The sequence below is a fragment of the Triturus cristatus genome, chromosome 2_1 (genome assembly GCF_964204655.1).
Source record: "Triturus cristatus chromosome 2_1, aTriCri1.1, whole genome shotgun sequence".
Lineage (NCBI taxonomy): Eukaryota > Metazoa > Chordata > Amphibia > Caudata > Salamandridae > Triturus > Triturus cristatus.
Genome location: NC_140581.1, coordinates 198,638,556 through 198,657,090, shown reverse-complemented (window position 1 = coordinate 198,657,090; position 18,535 = coordinate 198,638,556).

Here is an 18,535-nt window from a genome sequence, read left to right as displayed (position 1 = left end):
CTTTTAACCACTCGTTTTGTGAATTCATTTTAGTTTCATCTCTAACACTTTCTGGGGCATATTTACAAGCCCCTATCGCTATGCATTATTTGCAAAGCAGCGCTAAGCCACTTAGGGCCTCATGTAGGAAGCCAAATACCGGTCGGTAACGGCCGAAATTCGGTAAATATCCCGTTACCGACCGGTATTTAGGCATTTGCTATGTAGGGGGCTGATTTCTGGATTCGGTATTTACCGAATCGGAAATTAAGAAATCGGTAAAATACCGATTCGGTAAATACCGAATCCAGAAATCAGATGTAGGGAGCACTCTAAAGAGTGAAAATTAGTATTAGAAATTCGTTATTTACCACCAAATACAGGTTGGTGATAAATAACGAATACCTTGCAAAAAGCAATATTTTGAAGATTTAAGAGTGCCATGTGGCAGACATACATGCCATTAGGGCATGTATGTGCGCCACATGTGCACACATGCAAGATTCAGGGGTGCAACAGGGTGTCAATGTGACACCCTGCCACCCTTGAATATGCTCCCACCATTACCAAATCGGTATTTACCGAATCGGTAATGAGGCATACCTTCCCATTGATTCCTATGGGCCTCCAGGCCCATAGGAATCAATGGAAAGGTATGCCTCATTACCGAATCGGTAAATACCGATTCATAATTACCGAATTTTTCAGATTCGGTAAACTTTACCGAATCATTACCTACATCACATTTACCGATTCATAAATACCGAATCGGTAAAATTCGGTATTTATGAATCGGTAAATGTGAGGCTACCTACATATGGCCCTTAATGTGGCTTAATACTGCCTAGTAAATAAGGCCCCCTTTCGCGCTATGCTTAGCGTGAAAGGGGAGGGCAATGGGCATTGCTGTGGGTTTTCCACTGCAACACCCATTGAGTCTGACGGTGCCCCTTATTTAGAAGGGAGGTATAAATAGGAGGCAGCTCCAGAATCAAGACCAGCGAAAACCTGGTCTTACCCTGGCACAATGAGGAGAAATATTTAATTTCTCCTCGTTTTTGCTGTTTTCATGTGTGTTGCGTTGTGCAGCACACATGAAAACAGCAAAAGGCCCATGATTCTTTATTTACAGGAAGGTCCTCCTTTGCATTAAGCAGCACACATAGAAGTTACAAAACTGCATTTAAAGATTGTTTATGTGCAGGAAGGGAGACCTTCCTGCACATTAACAATCTTCCCCTGCATGCAGACACCCTTGCTCTCTGGTGCAGGATTAGTTGCAAGACAATATCAGTATCCTTTTTCATATCTCATCTTGTACAGCTTATTTGCCCTCACCCATGTTCACATCTTTCTTTGCAGAGCTTGATCTGCTCTCTTTGTTGATGGTGGACACTGCTGAGGACTTCTATGCACAATCTAATGAATTGATGAGGATTATGACACTCCGCTACAACAGATGGCATTAGCTAGGAGACACAGGCAGCAGCAGTCATCTTTATATGTCTCCTGTCCGTCTCTCTCTCTCTCTCTCTCTCTCTCTCTCTCTCTCTCTCTCTCTCTCTCTCTCTCTCTCTATTACCTACTGGCGGTCGCCAGTAGGTAGTTATAGTTAGGACCCTGTTTCCATAGGAAAACCGCAACATTCTATTTTGAATAACTTTGGCGCCGGTCGACAAATCCTCGCAAAATTTTCAAAATAGGTGGGGCGCTGCGCTCCGCTCCTACCCTGAAAGTCTCGGGGTGATTCGTCAAGCGGGGGCTGAGATAAAAGGGGGGTCCCAAAACGCATTTTTCCCATGCATTTTTCCATAGGACCTTTAGACACAGCTACAGCCCGAACGGCTGAACAGAATTCCTTGAAATTTGGCAGAGAGGTAGCCATAAGGTCAAGGAAGTGCCTTTTGCAGGTCTGGTGTAAATCTGTTCAGTATTTCCTGAGAAAATAGCATTTAAAAGCATATATATATGTGGGCGGAGCCTAACCACACATCTCGTCCTGAGATCTGATTGGCTGTCAGCACTTCATCCAAGAAGTGTTGGCAGCCATCTTGGGACCAATATACATGATAGCACCTCATTAAAAAGCATTGCAGTTAATAGAAGGTTTTAAGACTTTAGTTACATTATAAATCATTTGTTGATGGTACCATACTCATTTTAGGAATTGTGGTATGTTCTAAGGTGATTTTACCATGTGAAAAAGCCTTCTGCTGGGATATCATGATTGAGAGAAAAATATTTACTCATGCTTTTACCACAGAGGTTTGGAAGGTGATCTATAAGCTAAACTGAGAGCTTATTTTCTGTAAATTCACATTATCTTTCTCAGTCATGTGAGAATGAAGTCTGACATTCTCAGTAAAACATGTACATCCAACAAGGGCAGAGACTGTCAGTTGATTCCTTTGTGTTCTACTGCAGCTTCCCAGAGTGTTCCAAAGAACTACTAGAGCGCTAACAGCCCTACTTATGATAAACGTATGGCACACCTGAAGCCATCTTGCTTGGATTAAAGTGGTAACTCTTAAAACATTTAATTTAAAAAGGAACAAAATGAGGGGGTTCATTTTTCTATAAAAAGTATGATTAGTGCTGCAGAAAGAAAAATTAGGGCACATTTTGAGTGACTTCTCAAATCCTCTTCTATTTCATTAAAAAATTCTGACATGCAGACTGAAACATGCATTTTCAATACCAGCAGCAGTTTTCCCTGGTGAGCAGTAGCTTTACTACAGTGATCTAATGAGCAAAAAGAGTGCTAACATTCTGAATTTATGGCAAATGTGTGACACATCTGAATGCCTTCTTGATGGAATCAAAGTAAAAAACTGAAAGTATTTCCTACTGAGGAGACTGCAGTAAATGAGGAAATTAGGAAACTTCATAACAAAGAAGTCTCCCAAGATGGCCACCAGAGACAAAAGAGCCCAAATGTAGCCCAAATATCACCCAGATGTAGCCCAAGTATAGCCCAATGACAGAATGTCCCAGAATGTTCTTAAAAACAACTAGAGCGCTTACTGTCTTCATTATGACAAAAGTATGGCACACCTGAAGCCATCTTGATTGGAATAAACTGGTAACACTTAAAACATTTAATTTAAAAAGGAACACAATGAGGGCGTTCATTTTGCCATAGAAATTATGATTAATGCTGAAGAAAGAAAATGAGGGCACATTTTGAGTGACTTCTCAAATCCTCTTCTATTTCATTAAAAAATTCTGACATGCAGACTGAAACATGCACATTTAATACCAGGAGCAGTCTTCCATGGTGAACAGTAGTTTTACTACAGTGATCTAATGAGCAACTAGAGTGCTAACATTCAGAATGTATGGCAAATGTGTGACATATCTGAATACCTTCATGATGGAATCAAAGTAAAAAACTGAAAGCATTTCTTACTGAGGAGACTGCAGTACATGAGGAAATTAGGAAACTTCATAACAAATAAATCTCCCAAGATGGCCACCGGAGACAAAAGAGCCCAAATGTAGCCCAAAATCACCCAGATGTAGCCCAAATATAGCCCAATGACAGAAGTGTGCAAAACACTTATTATTTTGTGTTTTTGCAGTGTTATATAGTGCAGACTTGTCAGGTATTGGAGTGCTTTACATGAGCATTGGTTACATCACACAAGAACAAATTCATTTTGGTTGTAGACATGGGGAAACTAAGTGATTTGACCAGAATCACAGAATGTCGAGCTGAAGCAGAAACATCAACCTGGTTCCCCAGTTGCAAAGTCTGCAGTTCTGGAAGTAACACCACATCCTCTCCCCTAAGTGCAACATTTAATCAAGTGGTCAACTGGATAAAAAAACATAAAGATAACAAATAATTTAAAAGTGCTTTGTCGCTATTTGAAAACTCAGAAAATATGTCCTTATTTTAGTCTTTTAGAGCACTAACCATAATTTTGATGCCAATAAGACCTTCTCATATATGTAATTTCTAAAGGAAATGCTCTAGGTATTACAGTTTTGATTACATCAAGATGATGTCAGGCGTTCCACACTTTTGTAATAAATATAGAATGTTAGCAATCCAGTTGTTCATTAGGATACTGTTGAGAGGCAGAGGCCAGGGGCACGGACTCTGAAAATTGAAGGCAGGTAGGAGGGTGCAAAGGCAACAATTTAACCACACTGAGCAGGCAGGAAGGGCCGTGGAAGCACAACAGACTATGGAGGGCAGTGGAAAGGGGGGCAGGGGCAACAAACAAACAATACAGGACTTGCAAGAGAGGCTGTTGGAGGGAAGATCTATTACGGGTCAAGGAAGCTAGGGGCGGTCCCCAGAGCCCCGGGAGCCACCACAGAACTGAGCAGGAGAGTGAGTCAGGGACAAAAGGGGCACCTTAATTTGAGCCGGGGTGCCTAGGAACGCTTGCTCCAAAAATGAAGAAAACAGACATATGAGACATGGAATTGGAGGCAGAATACAATGGCAGTTTAATGAGAAGATGCAACTTCAAAGAAACCGCAGAATAGAGACATAAAGTACAAAATACAGAATCCAGATAATCATACAGCTGTCATGATATTCTCTGTATCTCAATTAATGTACTGACAGAGAGAGAGAAAACACATCTATAAATGCATCATGAGAAACAAGTTACACCAAGGAAAATATTACCTAGGAACACTCACGTTTACTCTTAGAGCAAGCATTCCTGCAATTACAATACAAAATCTTTTAAATGCAAAAGTAAAGAGAACAATGGTTAAACATAACATGACATTTCATATAGGTAAAATAGAATAAGATACTTCAAGCAAAGCAGAGCAAGACATTTTAAGCAGAGGAAGACAAGAGCTCCCAGCTCTTGGGGAAAACCTGCACAGCCTGTTAACCTACATACAGACGGCGAGGTAGTCCCTCGATATCTGTAGGTGCTCCCTTTTTATATCATTTTGTGGGCTCCTTTGCACGCTACATCTACCTACGTATGCTACCCAAAAGCTTCGTCTGCAGATTTTACCAGACATTTCGTCATTTACCCACTTAATGCTGACAATGGACTGGGTGAAAAGGTCAGTCTCTCAGGCCAATCGCTTATCGTAAGTTCCATAGAGCAAGCAGAAAATAATGGGTATTGTACGGGAATTCAATATATTCATGTATAAAATCTTCTCAGTTCTCCTAACTTGACGCTCTGCGGTTGCCACTTCCTTAAAAGCGGGAAACCTGCCCAAGAAGCAAGTACCAGTCCAGGATGCAGCCTACTGTATATCGACAGCTTCAGGGGGATGTTGAACTTTGATACCGAGCACGGAGCACTCGGGTAGGGTGGGGGCTACTAGTTTGGAGCAGAAGGCCTCGCTGACCTGCCTTCAGACTGCTATACACTAAAATTGCAGAGCTATGGTCAATTTAACAAAGAGGCCTACATATTGAACAGAAGGGCCTACACAGGGGTTTTATGCTGGCTGAGTGGTAAGGATGTCTCAGGATAATTATATAGCAACACAGGACCCGCCGGTCAATTTAATACGGCCTGCAAATGCGGCTGGCAGGGCAAGGACAAGGGTCTCATACTTCAGGTGTGGACAGAACGGGCCAGGGGCCCCCTGTGATACAAAATCTACCCTCCTTCAAGGCTGTGGCAATGTAATAGACCATTGTGGGCAGAAGGAAGAGGCAATGGTAGTACAACCATACATGCCAACAGACCCGATTCAGCCAGGAAACGTCCAATGTTTTTAAGCTCAAATGGGCTTTATTTGACTGTCTCCTGTCTACAATATCCTCTTTTTCAATGTAACTCAAAGGGGAAAATCAATACCCCAGATTTTTTTCAAAATCTCCCTCTTACCAAGTTCAAAATGTTTGCAAGTATGGTACATTGGATCATGGAAGGAAATGGGATAGGGACATGGACTTGGATAACAGAGGACAGGAGGGACATGGAGAGGTGCACCAAACTGATCCTGCAGGGCAGGCATCAGGGTTTGCAGCAGCACAATACACCAAACAGGGCATGCAGGACGGGAGTGCAGCACAACAATCCATAGAAAGCAAGAGGGAGGGGACAGGACCATGCACATGGACAACAGAGAACAGAGGGGCAAGAGGCAATGGTAGCTAGCTGACCATAATGGACAGACAGGAGAGAAAGCTGCAGCATAACAGAACATAAAGGGCAGGAGGGACGGATCAGGGGCATTACAATGGAACAGACAAGCCAGGAGGGAGGGAGTAGGGGTCTGCACATGTAAACAGAGGGCTGGGGGCAAGGGGGCAGGGCAGGAGCAGCAAGATAGCCATGGAGGTCAGGCAGGATGGGCACTAGAAGCAAGACACACCATGAAGAGCAACAGTGAGACTGTGATGGCATTCACACAGACCATGGAGTGAAGGTGGGAGGGGGTCAGGGGCAGCTAACTGACCACCCAGGGAAGGTGGGAGGGGCCATGGCAGCACAGAAGACCATGCATGGCAAGTGGGAGGGTTAGTGGCAGCACAATGGCTATGATGGGCAAGAAGGAGGGTGCAGGGGCATGCACAAAGGACGATGGAGGATAGAAGGGAGGGTCAGGACCTGTGCAAAGACAAGAAAGTTCAGGGGAAGGGACCTCACAACAGACCACACGGGGCAGGCAGGAGGAGCAGTTGCAGCACAACAGACCAGGGAGGGCAGAAGGGTGTGGCAGTGCAATGGACCATGTAGGAGAGGAGGAAGAGGATAGGGGCATGGCATGTGGACAGGCAGGGTGGAGGTGGCAGGGACAGGTTACAGTCATCTGACAATGCTAGGCAGGTGGGAGGGGAGTGGCAGCTCAACAGAACACTCAGAGTAGATAGGAGTGGCAGGTCCATGGAACATGGTGGGCAAAAAGGATGGAGCAGGGGCATGCACAAAGACATCGGAGGGCAGGGGGAAGGAGAATAGGGGCAGCAAGCTAAGCACAGAGTTTAAGCAGGAGGTCAATGATGGGGCATAGAATTGGGCAATGGAGGGCAGGAGGAGTGGACTGGTACATCATACTAAATTGAGGGCAGTGGCAGCACATCAGACCATGCATGGCAGGAGGGAGGAGGCTAGTTCATGGATTCACACAACAGAGGATAGGGAGGAGGGGGATGGGGCAGCAAGCTAACTGTTCAGAGAAGGCGGGTATTAGGAACTTTATTGGTTTTAAAACATTGTGTCTGTGCGAACTACTTAAAATATGAACAAGTATGCAGCATAATCTCACTTTTATTCAGGAAGAAGAGGACGTTTGTGACTGTGACTCCGGGCTCACTTGGCAGAAACACCCCCTGACCCTCCACCCCCTATCGCAAAATGTAATGCCCGTGAAAAGGGTAGGTGAACACAGTGTTATATAGAACATAGTCCTGAGAGCACGATTGAAAATGAAAACTAGATATAGTGTATGGTATAAACTATGCACCAAAAAGTGTGATATAAGTTGAACCGGGCGTGAAATATAATATGCAATACATTGTGCACAATGACAGATTCATTGGAGAGCGCGAGATAGCACAGGCACTAGCGCGTGCTATGCGATATGCGCCTTGGAGCGTAATATGCACAGGGCAGTGTTGTGTAACCTAACTAGTCTCTAAAGTTGTAATATAAAATATGTGCTGGGGAGTGTAACGTTGCATATGCACTGTGACAAAGATATGGATCCCAGATTATAATATGTATGACATAGCACTGTGCGTTATAACATAGGCATCGAGGAAGGCACGTTAGATGGGGCAATATAACCCGTGCGAAGACAAGTGTGGCATGACATATTCACGGGGTGGTGTTACAGTGCACATGGGCTAGAGAGTGTCATAGCATATGCACTAGCTAGTGGAATACAACACAGAGGTGTGTGGCACTCGGCAGGCAATGGTGGGTGTAACACAGCATTGGGCTCTGTCAGGAGCGCGCTGTGACTCTCAAGTGATGTTCATCCCCTTTCCAGAGAGTAAAATAAAAAGTATTACACATCCGGCAGTGGATGTGTGTTTTATTAACCGTGAGGGGGGTTTCTTACATAGTTTTGGTCGAATTTTTGTCGAATCCTCTTTGAATGGCTTGGTGTGCATGTGTATTAATGTGCCCGTCAATAGCTACCCATGTTTGTATAAATAAACGGCAAGGGTGTCTACCGGCATTAGGCATGGTAGGGCATCAGACATGTCAGAGCTTTACTAGTGGTGTAAATACATTCCACGGGGATTCATTGCATGCATAGTCGCCTTTTAATGAATATCACGCAAATCGTCATGGTGATCGGTACGTACGGTTTGTCCAGCATGTCCTAGGTGTGTCTATAAATATATATTTTTTAAAAATAATAAAAAACAGTGGCCGGCCCTGGGGATTGGGGTCAAAAAAATATAATTAGGAGACAGGCCCTGGGGGATGGGGTCATCAGGGCCTATAAATTAGAATAAGAAGGGGAACCACACAGCCCCCTTCTTAAAAAATTAAAATAAATAAAAGACTGGCGTTGTGCCGGAGGCCATACCCCCTCCGTGCAGCACTCTGCAAACGCGCCCCCAATAGGCATCTCCAGTATGCGCCAGGGAGCTGCGCTGCAGACAGGTGTTCTGAGGCCAAGCCCCTATTTACACCTCTCTGCAACGCAGCTCTGTGGTGCTTACTGGAGGTACCTAGTGGTCTAGTTTGACCCTAGGGACCCTTAGGATTCAAGGGGACTTAATCTCTCAACTTAGAACAGCCACAGGGCGCGTTTACACAGTGGTGAAGGGAGGGGACGGGGCCTGAGGTGACGTGTGCAAACACGCACTATGGCACGTTTTAAATTGGGGATATAATTTCCCTTCAATACTGAGGGCCCCTGGGGGCTAACTAGCCCACCAAGTGCTTCCAGTAAGCGCCACTGAGTTGCATTGCAGAGAGGTGGTCTAGGCCGTGCCACTTTTTACACCTCTCTGCAACGCAGCTCTGTGGCACTTACTGGAGGTACCTAGTGGGCTAGTTGGACCCTAGGGACCCTCAGGATTCAAATGAACTTAATCTCCCAACTAAAATTGGACACAGGGCGTGTTTACACAGTGGTGAAGGGAGGGGACGGTGCCTGAGTTAACGTGTACAAAAACACCCTGTGGCCTGTTTTAAGAGGTAGTTTTAATCCCCATGCCCTATTATATACTAGGGGCTTACAGAGGAGGTCATGCTAATCACAGGGGGACCCCAACGCATAATGTTCCCTAGTGTATGTAGGTGTTTTCACTGTATTCTAAGTGTCTTTTAACATAGCACTGGCTCTAGGACTGGTTAGTCAGACTCAGTTACCACCAGTATCCGTCTGAAAAAGTTGAGGGTACAGGATGATTTTGCAACAAGGCTTCTTACTGCTCTTCTTTTTGTTCTTTCTGCACGTTATCCTTCTTCCTGCACTTATCTTCGTATTTGAGGACTTCTGTTGCTTCTTTCTGCACTTCTTTTGTTTCTTTCTGTGCATTTTTTCTTCTTTCTTCACATGTCCTATCTCTGTAGGCATAGTTAGAAATTAGCATTTAAAAAACCTTTGAAATTCACAGAAAAAACCATAGGTTTCAGGCACGTCATAGTTAGGAATTAGCATTTAAAAAACCTCAGAAATTCACTGAAAAAACCATAGGTTTCAGGGGTGTTATAGTTAGCTGGACTTTTCACTTGTACAAAACCATTGAAATTCCCCCGTTATAGTTATTTCAGCTAACTATAACTCGCGCGCCCGCAATGCACTGCTGATGACGTCACATATTACATCACTCATGACATGGTCAGTGACATCACTCATGACATCACTGATGACATCTCAAATGACATCACTGATGACATCACTGATGACATCATCCTTGTGATAGAGTGGCAGACCTCCTCTCACCCTAATATAACCTTTGATACACACATTCAGAAATAGAGACTAAAATTTTCAAAACAATGGACATACCAATACCAGTTACAACAACCTCTTCAGTAATTCTAAGATCCACATACACATCCACTCATTCACCAACAGTCCTATACAGTCACTCATACATGTACTCACTCATCATATGTACTCATACACCTATACATCCTGTTACACAATGCCACTCATCCATAGAGTTACTCACACACATAGTCACTCATGCTAATAAAGAATCAAACATACATTTACTTGCATATACAGTTATACACACACCACCACACTTACTTCTACGGAAACTTACACATACTTAGTCTTTTAAACAATCACTTATAGAAACACATACTTATTCATACAGGAACTCTTTCAATCTCTCACTCTCACATATACTCACATGTATACACCAATAGTCACATATACTAGTTTAAAACATATGTAGTTACTCATAAAGACACTATTGAGACAGTCATTCACTCACTAACACACCCATACACACACTCATCCACCCATACAGTCCTGCACACATGCTGTGTTCAACACATACAAACAGTGAGTCACTCATTCATGCACCTATGCACTACGTAATACCCCCACCGAACCATGCAGACACTCAGACTGATACTCAAAAAACCAACTAATAACCTATATAGACACCCATGTAGCTACTCACCAACCCATGCAGCCACTTATACACAAAGTGAGAGACTGATACAGATATTTACATATTTAAACATTACTCACTAAGCCATGTATTCACTATGATACACTTAATCAGTCAGTTACACAATCCATTTTTCAAAAACAAATCATCCATTTAGACACTTATATACCCATTTATTCTTCCATCGACCTTGAGATATACATATATAAAACATATTTAATTTTCAGAAAAACACACATTCACTGGATGATGTCATCAGTGATGTCATCAGTGATGTCATTTGAGATGTCATCAGTGATGTCATGAGTGATGTCACTGACCATGTCATGAGTGATGTAATATGTGACGTCATCAGCAGTGCATTGCGGGCGCGCGAGTTATAGTTAGCTGAAATAACTATAACGGGGGAATTTCAATGGTTTTGTACAAGTGAAAAGTCCAGCTAACTATAACACCCCTGAAACCTATGGTTTTTTCAGTGAATATATATATATATATATACATATATATATATATATATATATATAATCCGCAAAAACAGCGAAAGCGCTGTATTTAGCCTTTCCCTCACTCACTTGTGATGGTGGTCCGTGGCGAGGTGGCAATATCAACCCAACGCTGTAATTCCTCCTTTTCTGAATGAACAGCAACCACGGACGACAAATGGCTTCCAAACAGTCTTTAATCTGAGCATCAGACAGACGATTAACTCTACGCGTTTCGGGATAACAATCCCTTGCTCACGAGTATAGCGTTAGTTAACCAGGAAGTGTTATACATAGTCATGTGATTCAATTGTGATAAACAGAGAAAACAGACTTAGCGGTTTTACGTTTCTTCACGGAGCCGCTTTGTTCATTTCAATGCAACTTTACATTTTGTCAAAAAAATCTAAATTAACAATTCATAGGTTAAAACTTACAGAAGAACTGAAAAATACAGCAGTTATGTTCTTAATTTAAATGCCATGATTGTACACTATTTGAATTGAATAATAGTGTTCGGCTTTTTGTATATCATACAGAACAACCAGAAACGGATAGAACCGTGGTGACATTTGGATCTGATATGCGGATTGAATAAAACTCATAAATCCTGCCATCTACAGTTGGGTATCGGCCAAATGGGCATATTGTCCAAATGCAGCTAATCTCTTCATCTAAATTCGGATATCGCCCAAGTGAGCATATTGTCCGGAAACCGCCACATAGCCAATGTAACAACAATTACTGATTATTGCCCCAGTGGGCTTAAGAAAAGATACTTTAGTTCTTCTGCAGTTCATCAACGTTGACCAATGCTTTGCATCTAAAAGAGAAAAACAAATGAATCAATCAAAGACTGACTAATAGAAATCACTTGATTAAACACTTCTTGATATCCTACACTAAAAATTAATTATAAAACTTTTTTTGCCACAATTACATTTATAAAATCAAATGGCTGCTGGCTTTCAATTTACAATGCAGAAACATTATGAGACAGTAAAACAAAACGCTCATATATATCTCACCCCAAATGCACTGCCAATTCTTCATCACAGTTGTGTCCTATGGGGGCCAAAGTTCTATATTGGATTATGAGCTTAGACTCCAGACAGATTTTGCAGTATATGCTCTATTTTGTCCATGTAAGAAAGCTTAAATAGGTAGTACCATACCAGCTAAGATCAGGATTCTAGAACATCTTCGCGCCATTAAACACGGCGATAAACAGTACCCTATAGCACGCCACTTCCTCAGTCATCATAGTCAGAACAGTGATTTACTTAGCTTTTGTGTTCTTGACTCAGTAAAGATTAATGAAAGAGGTGGCAATAGGGTCCAAGATCTTAGACGTCTGGAGTCTAAGCTCATAATCCAATATAGAACTTTGGCCCCCATAGGCCACAACTGTGATGAAGAATTGGCAGTGCATTTGGGGTGAGATATATATGAGCGTTTTGTTTCACTGTCTCATAATGTTTCTGCATTGTAAATTGAAAGCCTACAGCCATTTGAATTTATAAATGTAATTGTTGCAAAAAAAAGTTTTATAATTAATTTTTAGTGTAGGATATCAAGAAGTGTTTAATCAAGTGATTTCTATTAGTCAGTCTTTGATTGATTCATTTGTTTTTCTCTTTTAGATGCAAAGCATTGGTCAACGTTGATGAATTGCAGAAGAACTAAAGTATCTTTTCTTAAGCCCACTGGGGCAATAATCAGTAATTGTTGTTACATTGGCTATGTGGCTGTTTCCGGACAATATGCCCACTTGGGCGATATCCGAATTTAGATGAAGAGATTAGCTGCATTTTGACAATATGCCCATTTGGGCGATACCTAACTGTAGATGGCGGGATTTATGAGTTTATTCAATCCGCATATCAGATCCAAATGTCACCACGGTTCTATCCGTTACTGGTTGTTCTGTATGATATACGAAAAGCTGAACACTATTATTCAATTCAAATAGTGTACAATCATGGCATTTAAATTAAGAACATAACTGCTGTATGTTTCAGTTCTTCTGTAAGTTTTAACCTATGAATTGTTAATTTAGATTTTTTGGACAAAATGTAAAGTTGCATTGAAATGAACAAAGCGGCTCCGTGAAGTAACGGAAAACCGCTAAGTCTGTTTTCTCTGTTTATCACAATTGAATCACATGACTATGTATAACACTTCCTGGTTAACTAACGCTATACTCGTGAGCAAGGGATTGTTATCCCGAAACGCGTAGAGTTAATCGTCTGTCTGATGCTCAGATTAAAGACTGTTTGGAAGCCATTTGTCGTCCGTTGTTGCTGGTGATTCAGAAAAGGAGGAATTACAGCGTTGGGTCGGGATATCTAATATATATATATATATATATATATATATATATATATATATATATTCACTTAAAAAACCATAGGTTTCACACATGTTATAGTTAGCTGGACATTTCACTTGTAAAAAACCAATGAAATTCCCCCGTTATAGTTAGTGCAGGCAACTATAACTCACGCGACCGCAATCCTCTGCTGATGACGTCAGATATTACATCACTGTATTTGGACACTTATTTACCCATGTCTTCTTCCATTAATTTTTAGCTATACATATATTACAAATATTTTTTTTTCAGAAAGACACATATGTCATCAGTGATGTAATGTCTGACGTCATCAGCAGAGGATTGCGGTCACGTGAGTTATAGTTGCCTGCACTAAAATGCAACATTCAGCACTACATTAGCGTAGCAGTTGACACCAGAGCTATTTTCAAAATGACATCCTACAACCTCTTCTTCATTTTCCTTTTTCTTTTTGCTTGCAATTACATCACTCCTCTTTTTTTTCCTCCTCTCTACATCCTCATTACAGATATTCTCATTTCTCCTTTTACGAGAAACTACACGTTTCTCTAACACAGGATACTGACCTAAATGAGGAGCATAGGTTCTTCTTAATCTATTGTACTCCTTTACACAATTTGCATCAGCACTAACTTTTGAATCATCAAAGTCTATCATGAATAAACCAGATAATGTTTTCACTCGTGACAAAGCTACATAAACCATACCTTCTTTGAACACAGTTGAACCAATGTTTACAAATGTACAATCTACAGTCAATCCTTGAGACTTGTGAATAGTTACAGCATATGCTAGAGAAAACGGAAACTGTTTCCTTTGTACATATAAGTCTTTCACAAACATAAAACGAACTGTACAACGACAAATGTCTATAACTTCTTCTATCTGATCAAATTTTATTTTTAAACATTCAATTCCATCTTTTTTCTGATAATTAATAAAACCCACAACTCTTCCCATAGCTCCATTAACTAAACCTTTTTCAACATCCAAATTTCTCCTTAAAAATACTCTACAGTTCATGCAAACATATAGATTTTTTTCTAATCCAGCAGTTTTGGAAATGTTCTTCTCTAGTGAATCCAATTTATTTTTCAGTGTGCCTGTTAATGTGATAGTAATTCTTCCATCTTGCCAATTTGAAAGCACACTTACTACTCTTTTTTTTGGCAAGTGATAAGTACTTTTACAGTCCACTTTTCAGATTCTTAAAAAAGCACATGTCCAAACAGCTTTTTCAGACCAGCAACATGTTTAACCTGGGTGACTGAGTACACTCCAGCAAGGGCAACCAGCCTTAGTGATGCTGAATGTATTTGCATTACTGACTGCAACCTCAAACCCCACTCGGTTGTGAATACTGTGCATGATTCCACAGGATAAGCAGCTGGGTGTGTGCTAAGAGTCTGCTTCTGCATAAAAAAATAGCTCCCCCTTTCCATCTAATGCAAATGTAAAATCACCAGAGCAATACGCAATAAATCTCTGCCTGTAATTCCTATTTGCACACAGAGTCATGTTTTCAGTCAGTCAGTCAAGTTCCACTTTATTCGATTAATTAAAATCATAAAAGCATTCTACAGCAAATATCAAAAATTCGTCTAAAACAGTATTAAACAGTTGATAAATTTAAAAAGCAGAATAAAAAGGCATTAATTGCATAAAATACATTAAAAATGCACTCAAATATGCAATAAAGATGGATACAAATTTCTATTGTTCTTCCAATCTTAGCCTTAGTCTCTTGCATCTCACAGATGAGGCTAAAAAACTAGCAGTGCAGTACATAATTAATGGAGAGAGCAACATCTGTAAATATAACAATGCAGGCTTATACTGGATAAAACCCAGGTCCTTCAAAATAGATTTTAAATATCTAATGCGAGGTTCATGATAGAAGGAACAAAAAAACAAAAAGTGGGCATTATCCTGAATAGAGAAACCATCACATTTGCATGGGGACGATTCCTCAAGCTTGCACCAGTCTTTCTCATCCCACAGTACCGTATAAGTTTGATTAAACCGAAATTTGGATAAAAGCCATCTATGAAAAGGGTTGGTTACCGTTATTAGATAAGGAGCCAGCACACAAGATGGAGTTATCAGAACATGAGCCATCACAGAGGGTTTACATAGATCGTGGGCTTCGCGCTCGGCCATGCGAATTCTCAGAAAATTTGTTTTCACCCACGGCAGGTCAGCTCTACACAGGGCTTCAGGTCTACTAAATATTTCAGGGTGTCCCAGAAGTGCTGTCGTAGTTTCAATGTAAGACAGCCACTGAATATCCCTCCTGTGATCAAGTTGGAGACAATCTTTGATGATCCGATGATTAAGGCTAAGGTTTGGGTTAAGCCAAAGCTTTATCCACATCAAAAGTGGAGCTAGATTTATTATGTCCAGGATGTAACCCATCCCCAACTCTAGATGTACTGAGTAGGTAGCAGTTGACTGGGGTAAACCCAGCAATGAGCGAAAAAATTTATTTTCCTCAGTCTGGATATCTTTAGAATTAACGTAACCCCAGACAGCTGCACCATATTTAGCAATTGCGATTGTCTTAGCTTTATAAACGGCCATAATAGCCTCCATAGGTTTCCCCCCCAATCTCTTAGCAAAGCCCAAAATTGCAGCATATGAACTTCTTACCGCATTCATTTTAGATGTTAGCTGCGGTGTCCAGGTTCCCCTTTGATCAAAAATCACACCCAAGTAGGTAAAGACTTTGACACTAGTAATCACCTCTCCATCACAAAAAAAGGTTTTTTCTTTACGCTTACCACATCCTACTGACATGGTATGTGATTTGCTTTTGTTGATCACCAGGTCGAGACTAGTCATAAAATTGCCAAAGGCGTCAAGTAGCTTTTGTAGGGCAACTGGGGTCCTAGCTATAAGTACCGCGTCATCGGCATAGAGGAGCACCGGAATTGGTGCACCCCCCATGCTCGGGAAATCCTTTGTGGCAGACGTTAGGTAGCCCTCCAAAGAGTTCACGTAAAGCGTGAACAACATTGGCGCCAGGATGCATCCCTGGCGGACCCCTCTAGTGGATCTAAAACTCTCGGTACACTTTCCGTCGGTGGTCATTCTGATGCGGGCCCTCAGATCTTTGTGGAGCTCCGCCAGAAAGTGTACCAAGGAACTGTCGAGGCCCATCTCCAGCAGCATTGCCCACAACTTAGATCTATTAACAAGATCAAAAGCTGTGGACAGGTCCATGAAACCAAGGAATAAGCTGCCCCCTTTTGCTCTGGTATATTTGGACAGTATGAGGTGGAGGTTGAGGCATTGGTCCTCAGTACTCCTCCCTGACCTAAAGCCATATTGTGCCTCGGACAAGATATTATTCCCCTTAGCCCACGCAGAAATCCTCTCCAGGACAGCCTTACCTAAAATTTTTACCGAGGAGTCCAGAAGCGATATTGGTCTATAGCATTTTGGGTCTCCTCTCTGCCCTTTTTTGAATATTGGGACGATTGTAGCTAAAGACCAGGACTGAGGGAAACCCACTATTGCAGCGGCGTTAAAAACTCTAGTTAAAATATTTGCCCAAAACAGTGAATTTGCCCTGAACATGTCTGCTGGCACTCCATCGGGGCCCGGGGCCTTGCGACCTGCTGTCTCCTCTATGGCTCTAAGTACCTCACTGATTTCAAATCTCACAGGCTCCATGGGGCTCTCATTTACGGAGATTGTGAAAGGGTCCGGCTCCCTGTTACTGTCATACATTTTTTCAAAATGGCATAGCCAATCCTCCTCTGGGATATTTAATTCCTGTGCTGAGTTTTGAGCGCCTGTAAGTAATGGGGAATTTATTATTGTCCAAAACTCAGCGCTATTTTTTAGAGTGGCTTTATCCCTTAAGTCCTCCCAAGCTTTGCTTTTTAATTCATTTTTACGCAAAGTAGTGGCCGTGTTATAATCCTTTCTTAATCGCGCCACAAGCTCCTTATCCCTTGGGCGAGTATTGAGGGCTTTTTTAAGGTGGTTATGAGCTTTACTGCAATTTTTATCAAACCAGCCTTTAGCCGGCTTTTGTTTGGCCCCCTGCCCTTTGGCTAAGAGACTGCTAGACACAAACCGGCAAATATCTTCAAAGGAAGATATGATATCATTGTGCCCAGTTGACGGAGTGGCACACACAATTAACTCTTCCGCTACTGAGTTGTATAAAGTTATGAAAAAATTTTCCGGTACAACCGTCTCCCATTTAAGTCTTCTCCCCTGATCCTTTTCCTTTACAGGCAATATAATCCGATGGAGAACAACAGATTTCGACAAGAAGGCACTATTTGTTAACACCAATCCAACAGGATTATGATCACTCATGGGCATAGCAATTGCATTATATGAAATCACATAATTAAGAAAATATCTCGAAACAAAAATAAAATCAATTATCGAATCGCTAGCCCTTCCCGTGTAGGTGGCAACCCGTGTACTATTATCATAAAATTCAGGTTCAAATAGCTCATTTTCCTGCAGTACATGTTCAAGTGCCCGACCCTTCTGTGTGTGTTCTAAATGAGGGGGGGACACGCTGTCTGGCCCGTCTGATTCCACCATAACACATTTTGAACACAAATGAACATTAAAATCACCCATTAAAATGAATCGATACAGAGTGGAATGCTTGTCTCCGTAGAGAATAAAAAAATCAGATAACCAATTAAAATGCATGGATTCTGGATTACTGTTAGGAGCACTATAACAGTTAACCAACAGTAGTTTACCACCATCCTCTAAAGTTAACTCCAGAATAATAAAGTTATTGGAGGCGCAGTCTATCGAGATCAATTTGCCTTTTAAATTCACCGAAACCAGCATCATGAGACCTCCTTTGTTCCGTCCGGCAGGGGAAGGCAAAGCAGGGACAAAGAAGGATGTGAAGCCATCTATCCAGTAGTCACACTCCAAGTCCCAAGTCTCTTGCAAGGCGATAACATCATAACGCTTTACAAAGTTTTCCCAATTGGGGTCTCCCTTCTTAGCCCGCAACCCAGCAATGTTCCAAGATAACAGTCTAACCGTGTCCCCATTGTCAATAATAATCTCTGGTGAACTGTTCTTGACCGCCTCAGAAGAAGGTACAAGGACCGCTGGTGTTAGCGCCGCTACGGCGGCGTCCTCTGTACCCTCTCCCTCACCCCGTCAATCACAGAGGTCGAGGCCTGA